Source organism: Oncorhynchus gorbuscha, linkage group LG08 (assembly GCF_021184085.1).
Source record: "Oncorhynchus gorbuscha isolate QuinsamMale2020 ecotype Even-year linkage group LG08, OgorEven_v1.0, whole genome shotgun sequence".
NCBI classification, from domain to species: Eukaryota; Metazoa; Chordata; class Actinopteri; order Salmoniformes; family Salmonidae; genus Oncorhynchus; species Oncorhynchus gorbuscha.
This window is the reverse complement of record NC_060180.1, coordinates 27,516,967-27,542,888: the sequence shown is the minus strand read 5'-3', so window position 1 is coordinate 27,542,888 and position 25,922 is coordinate 27,516,967. Positions and strand designations below refer to the sequence as shown.

The 25,922-nt window shown below is 41.8% G+C and overlaps 1 protein-coding gene across 1 annotated transcript in view; it reads left to right on the top strand.

Moving 5' to 3' along the window:
- Positions 1-13,973: 13,973 nt before the first annotated feature.
- LOC124041432 (rab11 family-interacting protein 2-like) overlaps positions 13,974-25,922 on the top strand; it is a 44,547-nt gene continuing 32,598 nt past the window's right edge. The window contains exon 1 of the mRNA XM_046358999.1: positions 13,974-14,296. The gene's annotated coding sequence lies outside the window, so the exon portion shown is untranslated. The remainder of the gene's footprint in view (positions 14,297-25,922) is intronic.

Sequence of the window (25,922 nt, the reverse complement as noted above, 5' to 3'; positions counted from 1 at the left end):
ATTGCAGGCAACCTCAACGCTTTGTGTTACAGGGAAGACATCCTCCTCCCTCATGTGGTACCCTTCCTGCAGACTCATCCTGACACGACCCTCCAGCATGACAATGCCACGAGCCATACTGCTCGTTCTGTGCGTGATTTCCTGCAAGACAGGAATGTCTGTGTTCTGCCATGGCCAGCAAAGAACCCGGATCTCAATCTCATTGAGCACGTCTGGGACCTGTTGGATTGGAGGGTGAGGGCTAGGGTCATTCCCCGCAGAAATGTCTGGGAACTTGCGGGTGCCTTGGTGGAAGAGTGGGGTAACATCTCACAGCAAATATTCATACAAATATTTACACATGTTTAGTTTGCTGAAAATAAACGCAGTTGACAGCGAGAGGACGTTTCTTTTTTTGCTGAAAATTTATTATGAATCAGTGTACTGTTAAACCGTATAGTCTAAGTTCCTCTGACTCTTTCTTCCTTAGACTACACCTTATGGCTATAAAATACCTCTATATGGATATGTACCAAGCCTCATCCTATGTTGCATCCACTTTCGACATTCTAACAGAGCACCTGCAGCAAGTGCCTCCGTCTCGTCTTTTTTAGTAGACAGACACTTTGAAGCCAAGAAAGGCTCGTCTTTGTAATAGTGTTTGTGTTACATAGGTCTGAAAGGATGAAGGTGGTAAACTGCCATCTCTTAGTATGAAAAACGGGAATAGAGCTATCTATATGGATAGCTTCTTAGACCTTCCATTTACCTCTTCTAATATGTAGTGTTTGTGCCTTTTTTGAAGAATAAGGGGGGTTGTAAAATCAAAATAGATTACTCTAATTGCTTACTTAATTTAATTTGTTAAAGAACATTACTTTAGATTGAGATTTTCTTTGCTGAAGAAATCCAATGTATACGTTTACACTGCTTACAGATTTATTCAGTCGTAAAATTGTTCCATTGTTTTGGGGAAGCACGTTTGTCTTATTTTGCCTTTGTTCAGAGGCTTTTCAACCCTAAATTGACTAAGTGCCCTCAATCCAGTCAATTGACAGGATGTAAACTGACGTAAACTGACGGGATCTCAACTCTCACGACGTGGTGTTACTGATATAGTGTGCTCTGCATGATGTTACTGTTAAAATAATCGTTTTTTGACAGGATAAATGAAACACATCATATAAAGGATTCGTTCTTCTTTGTAAAGTACCCATAAAATACAGGACTCAAGAGCTAAGTGGGTCATAATATGATTATGCCCTGGTGAAGTGATTTATGATTATTCAATAATCCTGTTTTGCCAGCTGTTCTTTATTCCAGCAGCACTGTCTTTGAATTATGTTCATTCTCAGATTGATAGGCCTCCAATCCTGCATCTATTGCATTCCTGCAAGTGATGGGGAATAAAATTGCTTGGGTAAATGTACACTATTGTGTTGTCTGTCTATTTCCTTTGCCTTCCATAACTTTTTGTGCTGTCTGATGAAATCTTCGGAAATGTACTTGTACAGTATATGATCAGCTCCATAGCAGTGGTACAGACAAGTTGGGTGTCAAGAGACTACACGGTGGTACTACAGAGGCCAATCAGGTTTCATGTCCACCAGCTGTCCACAGGAGTGGACGTTGCAGTGAGATGAGAGGAATCATGATGATCTCTCATGGGTAAAGACGATAGATCAATGTAGCAGCCACGGAGCTTGTCCCCAGCGATTGTTTGCAAGGCCTTGACGCAGCCATGTTTTCCTCGCACTCTCCCCACCTCTCCTTTCCCTTCCTTCTTTCCCTCCTCCCCTCTCACAATCCATCCCTCCTCTTGTGTTTTTTTTTTTTGCGGGAACCTCGCTGGCGCAAAGCCTCCCTCCAATTAGAACAGGAATTTACGGTGTGGATCAGGTGATGCCTGTTCTTCTGACCATGGTAGATATTTCTCATCACCATCTCAAAGTTGTACGCTTGTCGCTTTTCCCCCCTCTACTACCCTCCTTGGTATGCATTGTAACATAGCTGCAGGAAGAATGACAAACACTGTTAATCTCCTTGCTCGCTGGCAATACATTACAAAGGGGGTAAAGCAGGCTATTTCACCAGCACTGTAAACACTCAAAATTCAACATTGTCCATTACCTCTTAAACACAGCCGATAACAAGCATCATTAATTAAACTGTGGGAGTAAGTGGGGTTACATAAATTGAAATTAATAATCGTCTGCATACATAAATAGAATGCACATTTCAGAATTGTTTTCTCAACCCCCCCACCCCCCACCCCTCCCTCCCTCCCTCACTTCCTCCCTCCCCCGCCAATGTAGATTAAAAGGTTTGGCTTCCATATGAATGCGATGTTTCAACCCAATCCTAGGGATAGGTTTAGTCATGGAGTGCTCTTTTAATTTGTTTGCCACATTCTCATAATATTTACCCAGAAAAATGATCAAGTAGGCATTTAATTGCTTTAAGAAAATAAATCACTTCCCATAGCTATTGTATTGATGCCAAGTCTAAGCTGCAGAGAACATGAAATATTTCGCCACTTGTTTTTGACATACCCATTGTTGAAGGAGCACCATGGACAATGCTTTGACTTACTGATCGTAATATTATTTCATATAACATATTTAAAGTCAAACTACTTTTCTTTTTCGATCCGCTTGCCCTCCACTTCGCAGTACCTCAGTCTAATCTGTCTGATGTTTCCTTACGACTCTACCGCGATTATCCCCCTCCTAACAATAATCGTAATGATCTGATCCCTGATTTAAATCGTGTATAGCATGTTTTGGCTAGAATGTTGACATTACACGAGACACTCCTGAATTCTCTAAAGGCTTGAGCATGCCTGAGTGACTAGAACAACCATTAGCTGTGTTGTCAGGGAGAATCAAGTTTGGACATGCCCACCAATCATCTGACTAGGAGAAGAAAGATATTCTACTTTCAAATGATTTGTAATTGAATTAACTCTTTCCTCTGGAAAGGACTATTTCAGAGGATGGTGTAGATTATGTAAATATGGACGGGGCCTGTCTTTGTGAGCCCCTGCGTGCATTTCTTGTCAAGTGTTGCATTCAGGTCTTGATGAATGTGTTTACTGTTTTTGAAACATGAACTCCCGGTTCAATCTCTTAAGGAAAAGGTCATAGAAATGATTATTATCTGACGACTGTTATTGATAACCTATGGATAGAAGGGGCTATACGTAGAGGAACGAGGCTTGTTGTATGATAGGTCTAATACTGTGGTAACATTGACATGCAAACTGCTAGAGAGGGGCAACATCCACAGCAGTTCATTAGTTGATGGCTTGCAAGGTATATAGAACACTTTTTTTGTGATTCATGTCATTTCATGGGACTGAATTTCAAGTGAACATTATAGTACCCGTTGCCATTGTGCCGCTATGGTCATTTTGAATTTGAAGATTTTGGCCACTTTGGGATACATCGATGTTATCTCAATGGGATAACCAGCATAGACAAAGATGACATGATTGACATTTGACCAGAAGCATTTCATGCTGGGGAGAGACAGATCCATCAGAGGGTAGTATAGATTTCACATTCCCGCCATCACTTCAAATCCCTCTGAAATACAGACGGATACATGGGGGCTTTGACAAACATCTGCCATAAGCCACAGGTCACATCCATTGATGATTAGGACATAATTGGTCTGCACAAGCCCAGACTTGAAGACATGAGCATGGATCCATAACTGCCTCATTGCCTATGTGGGTGGGCAAAGGTGGCTCGGGTTGGAGTTTTTTTCTTCTCCAAGTAATTTCACATGGGTGAAATGGGAGGGGGGGTCCTATTGGTCTAAGAGATGGGATTTCTCACTGTACTTCCTGTTTATAGCATGTTCAATGTCTCATTAATATTGAGGAACTCTGCTCTGTTCATACTTCCAAATATAATGACCATAAAGGAATAGCATACTTTGACAGCTATGGACATTCTAGTTCAAAAGGGTGACAAGTGAGTAGCTTTGTTGTGTCATTTACACACATCTTGACATGACCGAGATAATATCATAGGTTGAAATCAGATCCCTGATAAGCTGGCGGTTATGCTGATGCCTCAGTGATAGAAAATCAGTGTTTCCCCAGGTCCTCCACTCATTTGTGGTCCCTTATTCATTAGGATGGCAGGTCTCTTCTGGGTCCCCTCAGCAACAGACTGAGGCTGTAACTCACAGCAGTCATGAAAGATCTGTCAATATTAGCCTGAAGCCCGCTAGGACACTGCACCCTAAACAATAGGGCTAAAACAATGACATGAATGGCGTCATTTACGTGGTCTTTTTACAACACTCTTCTCTCAATTACTAATGAGATAGCCGACAACAAATTGTCATAAGCACATTGCCCACAGCTCATATACCACCATGGGAATTTCCATTAAAGGCGTTTGAGTTGGAATCAGCGAATAAATACAGGATGTCCTCGTGGGAAATCAAGGTAACAAGCAGATACATGTTAAAACTCTGGAGAGACTTCCCATGGAAGCTGAAGTGGGCTTCACAAAATGCAGATGTGATGGAACCACAGACGGTGCTCAACGGGGCTCAGGCCTTAAAATAAGTAATGAAGCAATTAGTCAGACAATTATGAACACCTGTGACGCTGATTGGCACAATGCTGCTTCGTCTGTTTTCCTGATTCTAAAGGTGCCTTAATGTTGCTAAGTTAACCTCTAACGAGGCTTGTAATAACGAGGAGGGACAAACGCACCGTACACACACACACACACACACACACACACACACACACACACACACACACACACACACACACACACACACACACACACACACACACACACACACACACACACACACACACACACACACACACACACACACACACACACACACACACACACACAGGTTCACATTAAGAAGAGGAGTTCATCCCAAAGAGCAGGTTGCGTCATGTATTATTGAAACCAGCTGTTGTATAAACACAACTCCAATAAATTGGGGTCTCCATTTTTCAGATTCATTAAGGTTAATGCAGTTTTAATTAGTACTTGATTTGAAGCCTATTAGATGTAATTCATAAGTATTTTCTAAGACCTGAAAACTGCATTGCAATGGGATTAACAAGATAAAAGGCACAACTTGGAATTAGTCACTGTTGGTTCATGCGTGGACACAGGGATACCTTTCTATCCACTGTAACTGTCTGTTTATTTGCACAAGTGCTTTCAGTTCACGTTAAAACAATTTAATGACTGGAGGGTTTTGGACTGCAGGGATTGCATCACCAGTCAGAGGAACAAATGGAATGGAGGTTCCGGGCCTGATTAAAATAAATCCTTAGAAAAATAGTGCAGAGTTTTCTTTTTCTCAGCTATAAAATGAGGTGTCCTGTGACACCTTTTTTAATTTCTCCTCCCAGTATGTGACATAAAATGGGACATAAAATGGGAATATGTTTGTTGAGTTATCAGCCAGAGGTTCTCCTATCAAAGTTTATCCATAAACTCTATGAAGCTGCTGTTACAAACACCATAGATTTCCCATTCCTGGTTTGACAGAAACTATTGTAAACGTGTCTTATTGAAAGCACATCGGTGAACAGTGAATATGGGTGGAAATTACAGGAAGAGAGCACGTAGCTGAGCCGTTGACAGCAGAAGTCACAACCCATTAGGAGATCCACCAAGTGGGGGCTCTTTTTACCATGAAATGCTTACTGTACAGGGATGAATCATTAGCATACCCTGTTTGACATTGTCACACTGAGACATTTTCATTCAGGGCAGAGAAGTCAGATAAAATGGTGCTCCAGCCTCAACAAGGTTATGAAACAGGTGGAGCCTTTCTGGCTCACAGGGTCTCTGTGCAAGAACTCTTAGTAAACATTTTTTTTTTAAATGGTCACATCTGTAACTCAAACTCCACAGCCTCCACTTTTGAGACTTGAGATCTATTTGGTACATTTCTTCTTTGAGAGAGGCACACAATGGGAGTTCACTGAGGATCAGTTTTCAATTGGATAATAGGCTTGTGAAATGAGGGGATTGCGAGTGCATTGCTTTCACACATTCTTATATATCTCTGTAACGTGTCTCTGTAATGTGAACCACATTCTGCTCAAATCTCAATTCCTCTGTATCCTTTTTAGAGATCACATTCAATTCACACATCATGCTTCAAAGCAACCTAGACTGGACAACCTGAATCTCATATCTCAACACCTCTGAAATGATAAATATAACATTCATTTGACATGTTTATACCATTCCCCTTGAACCTGTAGGCAACATTCTGCGTACACCATTAAACTATACTGAATCATTGTATTCCTCTCCTCAACTAATACAGTATCTCAATCACCTTTGCCCCTTTGAACTCGAGGTGACCGATAATTCTGTAAACCCATGTTGAGATTAGGATTACAGTGATCAGGCTGAGGGGTTAGGAGAGTTATGCTCACTGAGTGCCTATATGTACATCATTACTGTGTCTATAGCAACAATTTATGCCTTTCATGTCTGTATTTGAGGTAGTCACCTATACGATTCACAATTATTTATTGATTTGGCAAATACATCAAATTTCTCATGCCATGCAATACCATGTGCTATTGAGATTATACTGAATTCATTTAGGACTCAAATACAGACATGAAAGGCATAAATTGTAAATAAACTGTGCTTTTATCCTAATGGTGAATAACTATTATTGTGATTTATCATATTTCCCAAACAATTGTTTTCTACAGCCACGTCCACATTTTTTTCTTAGCTACAACTGGAACCCAGAACATAATACCGCAACTGGCTGTAATGTTGGGCTCGGCAGTGCATCCTCAACCAGCTCTGTTCATTCCTTTTCCATGAATGGAGGCACCTCTCCACACTGCAACGTGAAGACCGAGAGGTGCTGGGTCACAGTGGCCTGCTGCATCTCCTTTAACCCACTGTAGCCACTAGATGGTGTATGATAACCACAGAGACTCATCCCACTGGGGCCGACTCCAACTCGCTGATGAGGTACTGCTCGCTAGAGGAGAGACCTGGGGATGAGAGACAGGAGTGGAGAACAGTCTAGAGACTTTACGATAGATTCCAATCTGCCTTCTCACATGGGTCTGTACATGATTTATTGTCTCCCCCCCCAACCCCCGCAAATGAAAACTTTGCACTTGCTGTACACTGTTATCATTTTTATGGATGTCTTTACAGATGGGAAATGTCATTGTTAGGGACAGACCAATAAAAGTCGGTTGTAAATTACTTTAACAACATGATGGCTGGTGCACATTTCTGTCCCTAACACCAGATTGTCGGAGTGGCCTATCGATTTCAAATGACTCATACTGTACTCTCGGTGTAGAAGAGGAACTCGACACGTCCTTTAATTTTGGCTCACAACTGTTGCGTTATGTCTGAGCTGTGAGCTCTTTCATCGCACTAGTGACACATTTGGTGTTAAGGTTCTGTGGGACCACTGTGTATTCCCCATAATGAACTGTAAACGTATCATTTACAGTAACAGGTGTGGGACCACTGTGTATTCCCCATAATGAACTGTAAACGTATCATTTACAGTAACAGGTATGGGACCACTGTGTCTTCCCCATAATGAACTGTAAACGTAACATTTACAGTAACAGGTGTGGGACCACTGTGTATTCCCCATAATGAACTGTAAACGTATCATTTACAGTAACAGGTGTGGGACCACTGTGTATTCCCATAATGAACTGTAAACGTATCATTTACAGTAACAGGTGTGGGACCACTGTGTATTCCCCATAATGAACTGTAAACGTATCATTTACAGTAACAGGTGTGGGACCACTGTGTATTCCCCATAATGAACTGTAAACGTATCATTTACAGTAACAGGTGTGGGACCAGTGTGTATTCCCCATAATGAACTGTAAACGTATAATTTACAGTAACAGGTGTGGGACCACTGTGTATTCCCCATAATGAACTGTAAACGTATCATTTACAGTAACAGGTGTGGGACCACTGTGTATTCCCCATAATGAACTGTAAACGTATCATTTACAGTAACAGGTGTGGGACCACTGTGTATTCCCCATAATGAACTGTAAACGTATCATTTACAGTAACAGGTGTGGGACCACTGTGTATTCCCCATAATGAACTGTAAACGTATCATTTACAGTAACAGGTGTGGGACCACTGTGTATTCCCCATAATGAGCTGTAAACGTATCATTTACAGTAACAGGTGTGGGACCACTGTGTATTCCCCATAATGAACTGTAAACGTATCATTTACAGTAACAGGTGTGGGACCACTGTGTATTCCCCATAATGAACTGTAAACGTATAATTTACAGTAACAGGTGTGGGACCACTGTGTTTTCCCCATAATGAACTGTAAACATTTCATTTACAGTTATATAGACAGCTTTGTCTCATATGTTGTACAGCATATTACCCTCTAATTACCCGTAACTTTTAGTTGCACTGAATGCTCAAAGCTTGGAGGTTGAAATTGTATTATTATTATTATTAATAATAATAATAGTCATATTATTAGCCTGTTATAAACTTCAAAATATAATGCAAAATCACATGGGCTAAATACATACATAGTACTTTAGAAGAGGGTTAATGCACTTACTACCAAGCGTGTCTCCTTTGTGGTGCTGGGAGATACTGTCCCGTGTATGCTGGAGTATTTAAAAACAATTGTAAATACATAATGGGCAATACAGCAGAAGTTCATTGAGAGAGTGCATTCTTGTATTGTCGTGGTTCTTGTGTTGCCAAGTAAATACGTCAGCTTTTCAACATACGCATAAAAGTGAATGTGTCGACATTCCTTATGCATTTTACACACGGCTCTTATCCAGGACAATTTACAGGAGCAATCACGGTTAAGTGCCTTGCTCAAGGGCACATTGACAGATTTGTCACCCAGTCCGTTTGTGGATTCAAACCAGCAACCTTTTGGCTACTGGGCCAACGCTCTTAACCGCTAGGATACCTACCGCCACTGCATACTGTGTCATACCGATTTGTGCTACACTATTATATCTGTGGCCAGGTACTAGAGTACATGTAGTTGGGGAACTTAATAACCCATCACCTGCATTAAGGCTTTCTATGGGTTCAGTCAAGGGTCACTCACACCAATAGCTGAACCAGATTTATTTTCCTGGGGGCACCTATGTCAACACTAGTTACAGATCCTATTATAAGACGTCAAATATTTTTTTAATGCTTTCTGTAAATGGCAGGATGGTTTTTGGGGACGACAATGAGAAGACAATTCCAATATTTTGGATCAGAGATATTCCCTATACGGGTCAACTTTAGAGTCTCAGGGCTCACCCTGACCAGCAATGTTATGCTGAACTCAATGAATTTGAAATAAGTCAAAGATTTTCTTCATGCACTTCCCCAGTTTAAACAAGATCCTTTGGATGGAAACGTGTGGATTTATTGTAAGTAAGAGATATAAGAGAGACAACTTAATCCCCCACCCAATTGTAAATCCCACCTCCACTCCATAACGCCCCATCCCATCACTGACCTTTTGTCTATCCCCCCCCCCCAAATAATGAATGCTTTCAGACTATATCAGAGGAACGACCTCACGCAAGGTCCACAGTATTGGAATGTCATAACACAAAATCACCCAATCAGCATGCGGGGCCCGAGAGCAAACAGAGAGCAACAAGGCCCTGGCACACTGAGAACAGTGGTGAAATGGGCCTTCTGGATGTCAAATGTAATAGAATGGCTTATGATGTGTAAATAACACATCACTTAATAGCACTCTGACAACTCCCTTCTAGCACGCTGAGATAGCATTGGAATCACAGGGGCCATGGAGACGGAGAGGGAGAGAAACACATGGTTCTTTGGGACTGGGTCTGTCTTCTACCACAGTCCCGACTCCAGAGCCTCCCCTTCTCTATACCATTACTCCTGTTGACCTTAACAAACAGCAGGAAATCATGTGTTACCAGCGAGGGCTCACAACCAGCGTGATAGTCTAAATAATTTCAATAATAAAAAAAAAAACATTATTTGTCTTTCAAAATATAGACTGTTATTTCATTGAATTTGAGAAGGACAGAAAGGTTCCTTAACTTCTCTTGAAATATTGAATAGGGTCTTCTTGTGAAATATAAAATAGGCATGAAAATGTTTACTTTACTTTGTTACTTTGAAAGCTGTACAAAGAGGATTTTTTAAACCTTTTAAAACAATAGCTTTTTATGACTTTGCGCTCCGGCTCATCATAGCTATTCTAATTTAGCACTGTAGCTCACATGTAGTTAGTGCAGTACACTCCAGTACAGTACACTCCAGTACACTCCAGTACAGTACACTCCAGTACAGTACACTCTCGCTCCTGTTTTAAGTTCGCTGAAGCTAGCGACTGGAACGAGCTGCAACAAACACTCAAACTGGACAGTTTTATCTTAGTCTCTTCATTCAAAGACTCAATCATGGACACACTTACTGACAGTTGAGGATGCTTTGCGTGATGTATTGTTGTCCCTACCTTCTTGCCCTTTGCGCTGTTGTCTGTGCCTAATAATTTTTGTACCATGTCTTGTGCTGCTACCTTGTTGTGTTGCTACCATGTTGTTGTCATGTTGTGTTGCTACCATGCTGTGTTGTTATGTGTTGCTGCCTTGCTACATACAGTACCAGTCAAACGTTTGAACACACCTACTCATTCAAGGGTTTTTCTTTATTTTCCCAATTTTCTACATTGCAGGATAAGAGTGAAGACATCAAAACTATAAAAAAAACAAATATGGAATCATGTCGTAACCAAAAAAGTGTTAAACTCAAAATTCAAGTTGGAACACAGGGTGAAGGAAAAGCAGCCAACAAGTGGGAACTCCTTCAAGACTGTTGGAAAAGCATTCTTTGTGAAGCTGGTTGAGAGAATGCCAAGAGTGTACAAAGCTGTCATCAAGGCAAAGAGTGGCTACTTTGAAGAATCTAAAATCTAAAATATATGAAGATTTGTTTAACACTTTTTTTGGTTACTACATGATTCCATACGTGTTATTGCATAGTTTTGATGTCTTCACTATTATTCTACAATGTAGAAAATAGTAAAAATAATGAAAAATCCTAAAATGAGTAGGTGTGTCCAAAATGTTGACTGGTACTGTAAGTTTTAACACCCCTGAGTCAATACTTTGTAGAAACACCTTAGGCAACGATTACAGCTGTGAGTCATTCTGAGTACGTCTCTAAGAGCTTTCCATAGCTGGATTGTGCAACATTTGCCACTATTCTTTTAAAAATTATTCAATTCTGTAAAATAGCTTGTTGATAATTGCTAGACAATAATTTTCAGGACTTGCCATAGAGTTTTGACTTAAATCTACTTGAAAATCTAACTCGGCCACTCAGGAACATTCACTGTCTTCTTGGTAAGCAACTCCACTGTAGATTTTGCCTTGTGTTTTAGGTTATTGTCCTGCTGAAAGGTGAAGTAATCTCCCAGTGTCTGGTGGAAAGCAGACTGAACAAGGTTTTCCTCTAGTATTTTGCCTGTGCTTAGCTCCTTTCCTTAATTTTTTTTGTCCTGAAAAACTTCCCAGTCCTTAATGATTACAAGCATACCCATAACATGATGCAGCCACCACTATGCTTGAAAATATAGAGTGGTACTCAGTAACGTGTTGTATTGGATTTCCCCCAAACATAATACTTTTTTATTCAGGACAAAAAGTATATTGTTTTCCCAAATGTTTTGTATTTTTACTTTAGTGTCTTGTTGCAAACAAGACTCATGTTTTGGAATATTTTTATTCTGAACAGTCTTCCTTCTTTTCACTCTGTCATTTAGGTTAGTATTGTGGAGTAAGTGCAATGTTGTTGATCATCCATCCTAAGTTTTCTCCTATCACAGCCATTAAACTCTAACTGTTTTAAAGTCACCGTTGGCCTCATGGTGAAATCCCTGAGCGGTTTACTTCCTCTCCAGCAACTGACTAAGGAACGACGCCTGTATCTTTGTAGTGACTGGTTGTGTTAATGCACCATCCAAAGTGTAATGAATAACTTCACCATGCTCAAAGGGATATTCAATGTCTGCTTTTTTTTACCCATCTACCAATAGGTGCCCTTCTTTGTGAGGCATTGTAAAACCTCCCTGGTCTTTGAGGTTGAATCTGTGAGGTTGAATCACTGCTCAACTGAGGGACCTTACAGATAATTGTATGTCTAGGGTACAGAGATGAGGTAGTCATTCAGAAATCCGGTTAAAAATGATTATTGCACACAGATTGAGTCCATGCAACTTACTATGTGACTTGTTAAGCACATTTTTACTCCTGAGCATATTTAGGCTTGCCATAACAAAGGGGTTGAATACCTACTGACTCGATACTTTCAGCTTAATTCCACTTTGACGTTATGGGGTATTGTGTGTCGGCCAGTGAGGCTGTAACACAACTAAATGTGGAAAATGTCAAAGAGTGTAAATACTTTCTGAAGGCACTGTACATACGGAACATGTTCATTCAGCAAATGAAGATGTGTACCACATATGCAACTTTTCACAACTCAATCATACTGTTTGAAAACACATTAGTCGATACAGATTTACGGAAAGTTGTGGTTGGCTGGTAAGGGTTGTTTTAATCAAGAAGACACAAAGAAAATCTTATCCAAACCTACGGCTAACTATTTCAAAATGGCTTATGTCAGCATAAAATGGGACTCTATACTTACCACTTGTCATGCTCATTACTTATAATTGTTATTCAATTGTAAATCGTGATGACAGCGATACTATGAAATCCATTTTCACATGCATTTAATACAGTTTCTTGCACATTTTGAATTAAAGATACCCTATATGACTGATCAATGCAGGTAATATGATGGGTGTTAATATGTTAAAACAACCAGATCTATTGTTTGTGGCACTTCATTAATCCACCACCATTTCAGACATTGTTTTCACAATGTATTTTGTATGAATATTCAGGCTTCATAATAATAATGCAATTTTACAACGTAATTGTTAGCGTAAATACTGTAAGTAATAATGGGTATTTCTAATATGCAAAAATGCAAAGTCTTGAGTTACAGTCAGCGATAAGAATGTCTTAGGAGAAAGTACGTCTCATCGTATTATTTATCATTTTGAACAAGTCATTTTGCAATTTGCACAAAAAGTATTATCTTTTGGGGTTCCTACCAGCGTGCAATTATCTGTATAGCTTTTTAATATAAAAACAGTATCTGTCTTTAGCTTCAAACATTTCATTTAAAGTTAAAGGCTGGATAGATTTTTATGAAGGATTTAAGCTATTGCATTATATTCAAACATTTCACAGTAAATTCTTGAAAACTTTTTTGGATACAAAATGTGGGACAAAGTGAAACATTTGACATTACAACAACAGTTCTGCTGAAGCAATTGTGGAAACGTTAGTAGCTACTTGCACAGTAACTAGCAGGACAACCCAGTCATTTACAGACCATAATAAACAAAAGGGTATCATGTACAGTATCTGTCAATGTGGATATGCTAGCTACTGTAATGTATATTTGATACTTTCTGCTTGCAGTAATAGAAGAGATGTGACCTCCGTGGAAGTATCAGTCATGAGCTGCCTTTGATTCGGTCTCTATTTCCGGGAGACTCGGGACAGAACACCAGATCCCACATCAACTGACCTTGGCGTCTCTTTAGAACTCTCTCCAAATCTCATTTGCCGCTGCTCAAGGTTGCGTTGGATTTTGTCTGTTGTTTACGTTACCGAACCTCGACCCCTACGCCCCCGCAAGGAGCCCCTCTTGAGAAATAACACCTGAGTCTAAGGTCTAAGACGAGGTGGCGTGGGAGTACAGGTTGAGGTGGGTCAGCTAGGGTGATCAAAAACAAAACAGAAGGATAAAAAAAAAATACATTTTTACCTCCCCCATAATCCTAGGCTTCCAAGAATGACCTTTGATCCCGCAGCATGTGTGGTATGCTGAGCCGCCTGCTCTTGGCGTTCGCTGCTCTGATCCTGGGAAGCAATCACGACGAGGACTGCTATCAGAAAGGCTGCTGGGAAACACTCTAAGCCTGACACCGGAGGTGAATGCCAAAGCAAAAAAGCAAATGTGTAGGGATGGAGAAAAAAATAGCCCAGTGCAGCCAACCACACAGAGAGCCTGATGAGCCCCAGCACATAGCATGATAAAAAAAAAAGTACTGAGGAAATCGACAACACTTTCTGATGCCTGATGTGAGTCAATAGTACTAAACGCACAACAGCATCTTGAGACATCTTCTCTGGTGTAATGCAAACAAAGGACGAGAAACATTCAACTGATCACTTTCCTAAGGTAGGAATTCTATATCTGCATTGTGTTTGAACTTAATATTACTGCACCCTATTTGACCTTGAATTTTTGTATCACTAGACTGTAATAACCCTGTTTTCATATCCTTGACATGATTTGTGTGAAATGGCAACTGAACGCTGAGTAGACCATTACATTGGGTGCCACCTAGTGAATTCTTGAACTATGCTTAATCTTTTTTTAGCCTGACTCTTGATGGTTGCTATGCCTAGTGAACACGACAACTGTATATTTGTTCTTCAAATGGAAGGCAATACTAAGCTTACTAAATATACTCTGTCCAAAATGGCCTCGAGATTTGAGAAAATCTCCAATAGTTTGTCATATGTTGTTTCTCTGGTTGAACCACACTGTACTGGCAGCTTTTACCCTCGTTAATAAGTCTCTCCTTCCACGCTAGCTTGCTCTCTCTCTCTCTCTCTCTCTCTCTCTCTCTCTCTCTCTCTCTCTCTCTCTCTCTCTCTCTCTCTCTCTCTCTCTCTCTCTCTCTCTCTCTCTCTCTCTCTCTCTCTCTCTCTCTCTCTCTCTCTCTCTCTCTCTCTCTCTCTCTCTCTCTCAAGCCTTGGGCATAGCGAATTCCGTGCATGTGCGTTTATTTGATTGTTTAAGAGCGATTTCCGGAAACCAAGTTTTTGAGGGCCAGGAGCTGCCTTGTAACAATTAGGGGGTTAAATGGCAGCTGGCCACACAGGAGGGCACTGGTTCGCTGGCAGCCCCTTCCTGCTCCACAGAGATCAGAGGTCGAGGGACTTTTCAGGAAAGTCCATTTCTCAAGCAGCCCAAAACAGGTGCAGGCCTGGACACTACTATTTATCCAAACTAAATGAGGGAGGTGGAATCACTGCTGAATAAGTACCACCCTTGTATAGTGTTTAACAATGAGATAGTGGCAGTTTGGGTGATCCTGTACACAAGTATACACAAGAAACAGTAGCATTTCTCGAACCTCTTGTGTGAGACAGTGCGTGCACTTACAGATAAAATATGCATAAGTAAAGAAAATATGAAAAGACAATATGTAAAGAAACCAAAAAAATGACGGTTACTTTGCATGTTTAAAGGTTATAAAAGCCTTCCAAACATATTGTTTACTTTTAGTCCAAGGCATCTGACATTTGCAAGGAAGTGTTCCTGTCTGCAGACATGTCAGGTGTAGCCAAATGTTCATTTGTATTATGTGTGTATTCTTAGGTTTGCATGTTTAAATCTGTGCTGTCCAAGCCTGTACTATTTGCTATATGTTTACAGAATGCACCTGTATACCCACATTCTGTACACACACAAGTGCGCCCATATACATACACATGCGCGAACACACACACACACACACACACACACACACACACACACACACACACACACACACACACACACACACACACACACACACACACACACACACACACACACACACACACACACACACACACACACACACACACACACACACACACACACACACACACACACACACACACACTTCTATAAGAGTGCTATAACAATAACTTTACCTAGAGGTTGTTTCCCAGCAGAACAAGGTTAGGACTGCAAATAATAATACAAAAATGTTAAAGGTAGGTAGAACTCGTAGCCCCTGTGCTTTCTTTGGATTGGTTAAACCAGCAGGACCTGGAGTAGAACCCATCAGGAAGGGCTTAAGTGTTCGGGATTAGGGCTCTAAAAGGTATTTGGAGGTCCTGAATCAGTCAGAGGATTGGAGTGGAGGGAAGCCCTAAGATGTCCTAAGCGTTGGGCCTGCGAGGTAATCAAGCAGAGCGGAGGTAGAGGGCCCTAGCACACCTGCAGGAAGGGGCCCACAGCATAGACAACAGAACGTCCCTGCAAGTGGGACACGCTGGTCCGTTTTCCCTCGTCACAGAGCAACAGCAGCTGGGTATGGTGGTGTGGCCCAAGGGCAAGGTCGGCCAGCGGACCAGGGGGAACAGCGGGTGGATTGTTTTCTCTCACGTAGTGAAAACACCGGCCATGGAGACACTGCATGTGCCAGCTGTGGTCGAGGCTTTTTAGCCCACAGCCTGACACCATATTAACACTATAAAGGGAAGCTGGATTGTCTAAATGACTACCGCCCCATAGCACCTCTGGCCTCTAGCCCCACCTGAGCAAAACACACCCCGGCCATACAGCGACTGGTTGGTAACAATAACAACTTTGTGAAAGACCAACAAAAAAGAGCAAAAGTTCAAACTCGACTCAGGGATGTACAGTGGATGCACATACTACAATTCAAAGTGCAAAGTCTGATATCCCTTACAGTTTTTCTCAGTCGCTTTGGTGCATTTCTTAGATCAAAAGTGCAATTCTTGAAACTACTTGTACAAATTCCAAATCATCTAGTCACTTGTGCACATCATTAAAGCAATTTTGTATTCCTTTTGAGCATATTGCAATTGATAATGTACAAGTGTCAGCTTTTTTACACATTATAAATTGCTCATGTCATGTTGATCAAAATGTAGTAGATGGTTCTCTGTTGAATAGTCTTACCCCTCAAAACATCTAGGCATTAGTTCCTTGCATAAGCCATTACATGCAAAATTGTTGAACTATTTGTCATAAACTGTCAAGCATAGTTTTACACATTTCTATTAGCCCTTTTGTACAAAAATATGAATTGATGAATCGTGCAGGTGAAATTGACCCTCACACATGAAGGAATCTAAAGTGTTAGTTCAACCAACAATCAACCAGTTGTCTAAATTTCTCAAAGGTGCATCTCATGAAGAATCAATTGGCATGCATATATAGACAGACCAAAACACAGAGTTGCAATTTTCCAATAATGGATGGACCAGGAAATGAACAGGGTCAACAGCCAAGAGGAGGAGGAAGAAGAGGAGCAAGGATGCATGGTGGAAGGCAAAACAGAGGAAGAGGCAGAAGAGGACATAGGCTCCACCTGGCACAGCCAGAAGAGGACTGGCCACCCCACATAGCCTGGTTCCTCTCTAGGTTTCTAATCTCCACCCGGCACAGCCAGAAGAGGACTGGCCACCCCACATAGCCTGGTTCCTCTCCACCCGGCACAGCCAGAAGAGGACTGTAGCCTAAGTTTACATCAAATCAAATCAAATGTATTTATATAGCCCTTCGTACATCAGCTGATATCTCAAAGTGCTGTACAGAAACCCAGCCTAAAACCCCAAACAGCAAGCAATGCAGGTGTAGAAGCACGGTGGCTAGGAAAAACTCCCTACGGTAATACTGTCAAAGTACACAGTTACATTGACAACATGCCTAAACATTTTGACGACCTTGTTCGTGAACAATGACTCAATGACTTATCATTCTGATGACACTGACATGATCATTGGCATGAATATTTACTTTTGAGAGATGTACTAAGGATTTTTAGTGACTGACTAGCTTTAGAAACATATCTATTGTATATTGCAATTTGTACAAATTGTTCTGAGAAATGCACTTATTATTTTGCACATGTTAGGGATGATGTGAAAAATGCACCAAAGCGACTGAGAAAATCTGTAATTGTCAGGTTTGTATTGCTTTACACCTGCTTACAGTCAAGTTTTATTTGAACATTTATGAGCTACTCCATTGTAGACGTGATCCGTTGCATAAACATAGGAACAGAGAACAAGTTACAAAGGCACTGGGATGCATAGCCAGTGTTTTATGGGCTGCTGACGAACCATCCAACAGCAAAGTGCCAATACAGCTACTAATCCTACCAATACCTACATGTTTCAAGCAGACCCCCATAGTCCCTGTGCCCAAGAACGGGAAGGTAACCTGTCTAAATGACTACTGCCCCATAGCACTCACATCTGAGCCATGAAATGGTGGTCATGGCTCACACCATCACACCATCATCCCAGAAACCCTGGACCCACTCCAATTTGTATGCCGCCCAAACAGATCCACAGATGATGCAATCTCCATTGAGAATTATGTTCATAGACTACAGCTCAGCATTCAACACCATAGTGCCATCCAAGCTCATCACTAAGCGAAGGTCCCAGGGACTGAAAAGCTCCCTCTGCAACTGGATCCTGGACTGCCTGACTGACCGTGGTGGTGAGGGTAGGCAACAACACATCAGCCATGCTGACCCTCAACACGGGGGCCCCTCAGGGGTGCATGCTTAGTCCCCTCCTGTACTCCCTGTTCACCCACAACTGCGTGGCTGCTCATAACTCCAACACCACCATCATCATCTTGACCGCAAGATGCTACAGAGGGTAGAGCGTACAACCCAGTACATCACTGGGGTTGAACTCCCTGACATGCAGGACCTCTATACCAGGCGGTGTCAGAGGAAGCCCCTAAAAAGGGTCAAAGACTCCAGCCACCCAAGTCATAGACTGATCTCTCTGCTGACGCATTGCAAACAATACCGGAGCGCTACGTCTGGGACCAAAAGGCTCCTAAACAGCTTCTACCCCCAAGACCACTAAATAGTTAACCAAATAGCTACCCAATCTGCATTTACCATTTTTTCACTAACTTTTTTTGACCCCATGTACTGTATATAGTCAAGCGATCATTGCTCATTGTGTATTTTTTCCTCGTGTTCCAATTTTTGTTTCTCCGATTATTATTATTGTTTTTTTTGGTTTATATTCTGCTTTGTTTGGAAGGGCCCGTAAGTAAGCATTTCACTGTTACTCTACACCTGTTGTTTACAAAGCACGTGACAATTAATATTTGATTGGATTTACTGTAATAGCAACTTTTGCAAGATTTCCATTGAATAGGTGAATTGTATAGAAAAACGTGATTGATATTTGCTTTGATTTCAGCCAAATCTCATTAGATTGGTTGGTTTTACAGAGCAAAAGAACACAGTGAAAGCTCATGCTGCAACCTGAAACCGTGAAACGGTCAGAAATCACGGCTGTCCTCAGGCCTAATTGGTCTGGACACTTAACATCAAAGGAGATGGGCTTTATATGTAATCCATTCCTGCCTGTACCGCATTCTCATACAGACCATTTAAAAATATATATTCAAACATTGTAATGAAGGTCATTCTCCATCAATTTGCTTTGATGTAGATGCACTATGTTTAGCATTTTAATAAGAATCCTTTACTCTACACCCCCCCCCCCCCCCCCCCCCACACACACACACACACACACAGACACATACAGTACACACAGAAAATATGAATTTGACGCTATGTAGAATTACTGCTACTGTAAGCAATTGGGACCATTAGAAGAACACCATAACGCATAGAAACAAATAGTTTGACCTTCCCTAAAGCAATTACTTTACATATATCCAGAACATCAAGATCGTGCCGACACAGATGGTCGCCTCGCTTCAGGTCCTTAGGAAACTATGCAGTTATTTGTTTTTTATGTATTATTTCTTACATTGTTTGCCAAGAAAATGTCAAGTGTTATTATATACAGCCAGGAAGAACTATTGGATATAAATAGCGCTGTCAACTTACCAACATTACGACCAGGAATTCATCTTTCCTGAAGCGGATCCTTTGTTCTGATCTCCACCCTGGACAGGACATGGGATCTTATCCCAGAGGCCGACCCAAAACAACACGGTCGCCGCAGGAGAGGCAGACGGAGCGGCCTACTGGTCAGACTCAGAGCACACCATCCACCGCTTCCGAGCATTATTCGCCAATGTCCAATCTCTAGAAAACAAGGTGGACGAAATTAGGGCACGAGTTGACTTCCAGAGAGACATCAGATATTGTAACATTCTCTGTTTCACGGAAACATGGCTCACTCGGGATATGTTGTCAGAGTCAGTGCCCCAATAGGTCCACAGACTACGCAATCACCATCACACTGCACACTGCCCTAACCCATCTGGACATGAAGAATACCTATGCAGGAATACTGTTCATTGACTACAGCTCAGCATTTAACACCATAGAACCCTCCAAACTAGTCATTAAGCTCAAGACCCTGGGTCTTGACCCTGTCCTGTGCAACTCGGTCCTGGACTTTCTGACAGGCCGCCCCCAGGTGGTGAGGGTAGGAAACAACCTCTCCACCCCGCTGATCCTCAACACTGGGGCCCCACAAGGGTGCGTTCTCAGCCCTCTCCTATACTCCCTGTTTACCCATGAATGCTTGGCCGTGCACGCCTCCAACTCAATCATCAAGTTTGCAGACGACACTACAGTGGTAGGCTTGATTACCAACAACGATGAGACGGCCTACAGGGAGGAGGTGAGGGCCTCGGAGTGTGGTGTCAGGAAAATACCCTCTCACTCAACATCAACAAAACAAATGAGATGATCGTGGACTTCAGGAAACAGCAGAGGGAGCAACCACCTATCCATATCGATGGGACAGTAGCAGAGAAGGTGGAAAGTTTCAAGTTCCTCTGCATACACATCACAGACAAAGTGAAATGGTTCACCTACACAGACAGTGTGGTGAGAAGGTGTAACAGCACCTCTTCAACCTCAAGAGGCTTGTCACCTAAAACACTCACAAACTTTACAGATGCACAATCGAGAGCATCCTGTCGGGTTGTATCACCGCCTGGTACGGCCACTGCTCCGCCCACAACCGCAAGACTCTCCAGAGGGTAGTGAGGTCTGCACAACACATCACCAGGGGCAAACTACCTGCCCTCCAGGACACCTACACCATCCAATGTCACAGGAAGGCCAAAAAGATCATCAAGGACAACAACCACCTGAGCCACTGCATGTTCACCCCGCTATCATCCAGTAGGCGAGGTCAGTACAGATGCATCAAAGCTGGGACCAAGATACTGAAAAACAGCTTCTATCTCAAGGCCATCAGACTGTTAAACAGCCATCACTAACAGAGTGGCTGCTGCCAACATACAGACTCAAATCTCTTGCCACTTTAAGAAATGTAATAAATGGATTTAATAAAAGGTATTACTACTCACTTTAAATAGTGGCACTTTAATAATGTCTACATATCCTACATTACTCATCTCATATGTACAGTATATACTGTATTCTTTACCATCTACCGCATCTTGCTCATCCATATTATATATATATATTTGTGCTATACACCACGACTACCTTATACACACAAATGTAAAGGGATGAATAAGAATATATATATATATATATATATATATATATATATATATACATACATATACACATATTCTTATTCATCCCTTTACATTTGTGTGTATAAGGTAGTCGTTGTGCATTTGTTCGATCACTTGTTAGAGATTACTGCACTGTCGGAACTAGAAGCACAAGCATTTTGCTACACTCGCATTAACATCTGCTAACCATGTGTATGTGACCAATAAAATTTGATTTGACATATTTAAATGATACCCAAACCTATTTTGCTTGATACAACACTATGGTGTATAGCATAAGTTTTGTAAATGTACCATAGTACCCTATGTGTTATGTCCTGGAAATGCAAGCATCAAAAATTATACAGAATTTGCTAACTAGACTAAACTATAGTGGTCTGTAACGACCCATAAACTCTGACAGAAAGACTTGCAATCATAAGGGGGATTTCCCCTCTTACAGCACACTGCTGCCAAAATATCTTGGTAGTGAGGCATCAGGGTGGTACTTGACTGTTATGTCCTTTCTAAATACTCTGAGGTAGCACTAAAGTTAGGATGAAGTCAATTGCAACACAGGGTTCCGACCCATCTGGAAATCCCCACATAGCCGACTCTTCTTGTCATTTTGCCACAGTAATCATGGAGGTGTGGGGGGGGGAAGGCTGTCAATTTGCACCACAATCTCACTTTAGGATGTTGAAAATGACTTGAGATGCTCTTACAGTCGTCTCGAAAATGACAATTACTCTACATGTGTGTTCATGAGTTGTTTTCTTATCGTGGTTTTGAGTGTTCGCATGCAGAGGAGGTTAAAAGTTACAGATATTGAGATTCATCGTTTTTTTGTAAATGAAAAGCTAAGGGTAAAGGCGAAATATGACTCATAACTTTAGATGGACAATACAAATATGTCAACATCTATTAGAGAGAGACAAAGAATGACTAGCTAACTCAGTAGGTTTCAAACATTTCCTTTCTGTAATAACAGTCCTCAGATCAACTACTGAAATGCCTTAACGAGCCATGAGCACTAAAACGTGAGGATCAGTTTCACAGGACGAGGCAGCTTGATCCAGTTATTAGCGTAAATTAATGGAGTTTCCTAATCCAAACTCACCAAACCGTACCACCATATGGGCACAATAGTTAGGCAACACGTTCTTCCAACACAAAGCATGCTTTTCCACCAATATTAGGGAACACTGGTAGGCTTGGGGCCTGTTCAAACAAGTCCTTCACAGTATCCCCCATAAAATGATTTACTCCCTTCTCTCTCTCTTTCCTTCCACGCTAGCTAGCTCTCTCTCTCTCTCTCTCCTTCCACGCTAGCTAGCTCTCTCTCTCTCTCTCTCTCTCTCTCTCTCTCTCTCTCTCTCTCCTTCCACGCTAGCTAGCTCTCTCTCTCTCTCTCTCTCTCTCTCCTTCCACGCTAGCTCTCTCTCTCTCTCTCTCTCTCTCTCTCTCTCTCTCTCTCTCTCTCTCTCTCTCTCTCTCTCTCTCTCTCTCTCTCTCTCTCTCTCTCTCTCTCTCTCTCTCTCTCTCTCTCTCTCTCTCTCTCTCTTTCCAACAAGCACTGGCAGGGTATTTTCTACGCTCTTTAATACCAAATTAAAGCCCAACTCTTTTATTTTAAATGAGAAAAGGCAGAGGGAGAGTGCTGACAATCTCGATTGTGCCGAAGAGAAGGAGTGGAAGAAAAAAGGGGCAGAAATTAAACAGTATTAAAAAATATAGAACATTACATTAATACCGTCCACCACAATTGGTGCTAATTGTCAGATAATCCAGGGGCTCTCGGATGCCTAATGCGAGGATGACTAGGAGCGAGCCGGGCCTCTTGTCCTCCAGGCTCACCAGCCTCTGAGTCCTCCAAGCAGAGGGACCCGGGTCAGACCGCGTTGGAGGGGGAGGGATTAGCTGTGGCATTGTTGGCACTTTCCTTCGGAACATGACCTTGACAAGAGTTTCGACTCACCCCTTCCCAATTTACATCACCATGAACTTTAAGAGGGGCATAATTAAAAGCTTTGGAGAGCCAATGCACACACACATGATATGAAACACATACACACCCAATAAAAATCCGGAACTGATCGTCCAATAGAATGTAGTTGTTGCCCAAACTATAACATTAATTGATTGTAAAAGAAATAAAAAAATAAACAAGATTAAGGAAATCCTTGTTACAAAATTAATATTCAGAAACAGAGCCGCACTATTTAACATTGACAAAAAAAAAGTTTACAATTTATTTACAATTTAGTTTACAAAGAATTCGACCTAATGATCATTATCGATACTGTGGGAAAGTCTTTGAACGCAGTGTGGGCTAATAATCTTTATCCTGACCTAATCCCTTAATTGAGAGTCAATGTGGTCTGCTAAGGACACAAAGGAAACGATTGGAGAGAACTTTGGACCAAAAAAAACTTCTTAGAAGGGACCAGTCTACACCTGTAGCCTAAGTTGAGGCTATTTTTCAGTAGTCTGAGTACACTCTCGAGGCAAGTCCTTGGCTGTGAAAACTCCCCGTGTTAAGAGCACGTCCTATTAAGGCACAGAAGAAAGAGATGTTTTTCGGCACTGTGTTTGATGAACTCCCATTTGCATGAAAAAAAGGTCTGAGCAAACCTGTAACTTGTGAACTGATCAAAAGGCTAAGGCCGTCTTCAGATTCCCCGTCTTCCCCCTTCTGACACGAGAGGGACTCCCCTGAGGCGGCCTCGCGGCGGTGGCCTTGGAGGTTAGAAAAGCGTAGCCCCTCAGACTGCTCTCTGGACAGCGGTTGAGCCTACTCTCTGGCAGCATGGAGTCGCTCTCTCACTGCATATCGGTGTCCTCGGCAACCTTGAAATTCTATAAGAGGGCTTTTCATGTTTCTATACTGTATGTGGGGACTTTCATGTTGTGGTGTGCGTGTGCGTGTGCGTGTGCGTGTGCGTGTGCGTGTGTGTGTGTGTGTGTGTGTGTGTGTGTGTGTGTGTGTGTGTGTGTGTGTGTGTGTGCGTGCGTGCGTGCGTGCGTGCGTGCGTGCGTGCGCGCGCCTGAGCGCGTGTGCGTGTGCGTGTGCGCGTGCGTGCGTGCGTGTGTGCGTGTGGGCGGGCATGTATGTGTGTGAGAGTGCATACTCGTATGTGTGTCCATGTGCATTCATGCGAGTGTATGTGTGTGTCTGTTGTGCTTTAGATGACATTGTGATCTAAAGCAAATGCATAAGCAGAGTTTTATTGTACTGTACGTTTCTTTTTAGATATACTGCATCAGTCAAACACCTTTCGAGTAGAGTACAATGAAAATCGTAATGCATGTTTACTTCTACAGCTAAATGAACATTATAATTACTATATTGCCCATTCTGCTTGATGACCATGTATTATTTTGAAAAGGACATTAGTGTTTTGTAACAAAACGTCATGCAAGTGTTCTGCCAAATCATATTGTACAAATTCCCAAAAATCCTCACTTTTTACATCCTGAACACGCTCAACTTCTAATAGCAAACAAGTCATTAACTGCTTTTCATTTTCAACGCCACGGTTGAAACAGTTATCAGCTATGAGAATGATGACTAGAAACAATTCAAAATTACTAATTTTCCTCTGCAAGGTCTGCACGCCTCTCTGCCTCTCAAATAGCCTCATATAGTATATAACCTCAATCCTCTCTTGCAAACATCTTCAAACTGGAAATTGTGTGATATGAAACCGAGGCTTTTATGATTTTTTCGAGAATCAATTGTATGTGTTTTGACTACACTTGACTACTCTTTTCTTTTTTTGCTGGCCGAGACGATTGTGAAGCTCTATAGCCGTTAGGGGGTTGGAATAGGGTCTAAGTCTACACCATGGGGACACAGCACATTGGTCCACTGTGCAACTAAGTGAGCACAGAGCTCCAGGTTGTTGAGTTGGGGATTGGGGTAGCCTGGGCTACACACACATGGTCAGTGGGGCAGAGGCCCTCTTTCTCTCTCTCTGGCTCAGCTGGTTTCACTTAGAGAACATGGAGAGAGGGGGGGGGGTCATCGGGTCACACCATGACCTCATCAAATTAGCCTCAACCGAGTGAGGTGTTTAGCACGAGTTAAAACAAGTAATCTGAAGGGCATTAAATGCAAATGCGACGACCATATGCCCACTTCAAACACGGACAGCCCCCCCCCACCCCCCACCCCCCCCACCTCCACACACACTCTTGCTCTCGCACATATTAACAGCGGAACCATTCACATTTCACAAAGTGGGAGGCTGTTAAGATGACAATGGGTTTCTGTCATGCTGACCATGTGTGAGACAGGTTGAAAGCTGTTTGATATCTGTTAAAAGAACATTTTGCAATGATATGTGCCTAACCTGATTCATTTTTGGCCTCTGAGAATAGATATCTCTTACATGTTCTTAGTATTTTATTTGGATCTCTTCCTGGGGTCCACACAAAACACAAAACATGACATAATACAGGACATCAATAGACAAGAAGAGCTCAAGAGCTGAACTACACACATTTTAAATAAGATCAATAGAACCCCAAAAAAGTTAGCCACATTACTGAAAGTTACCCACAC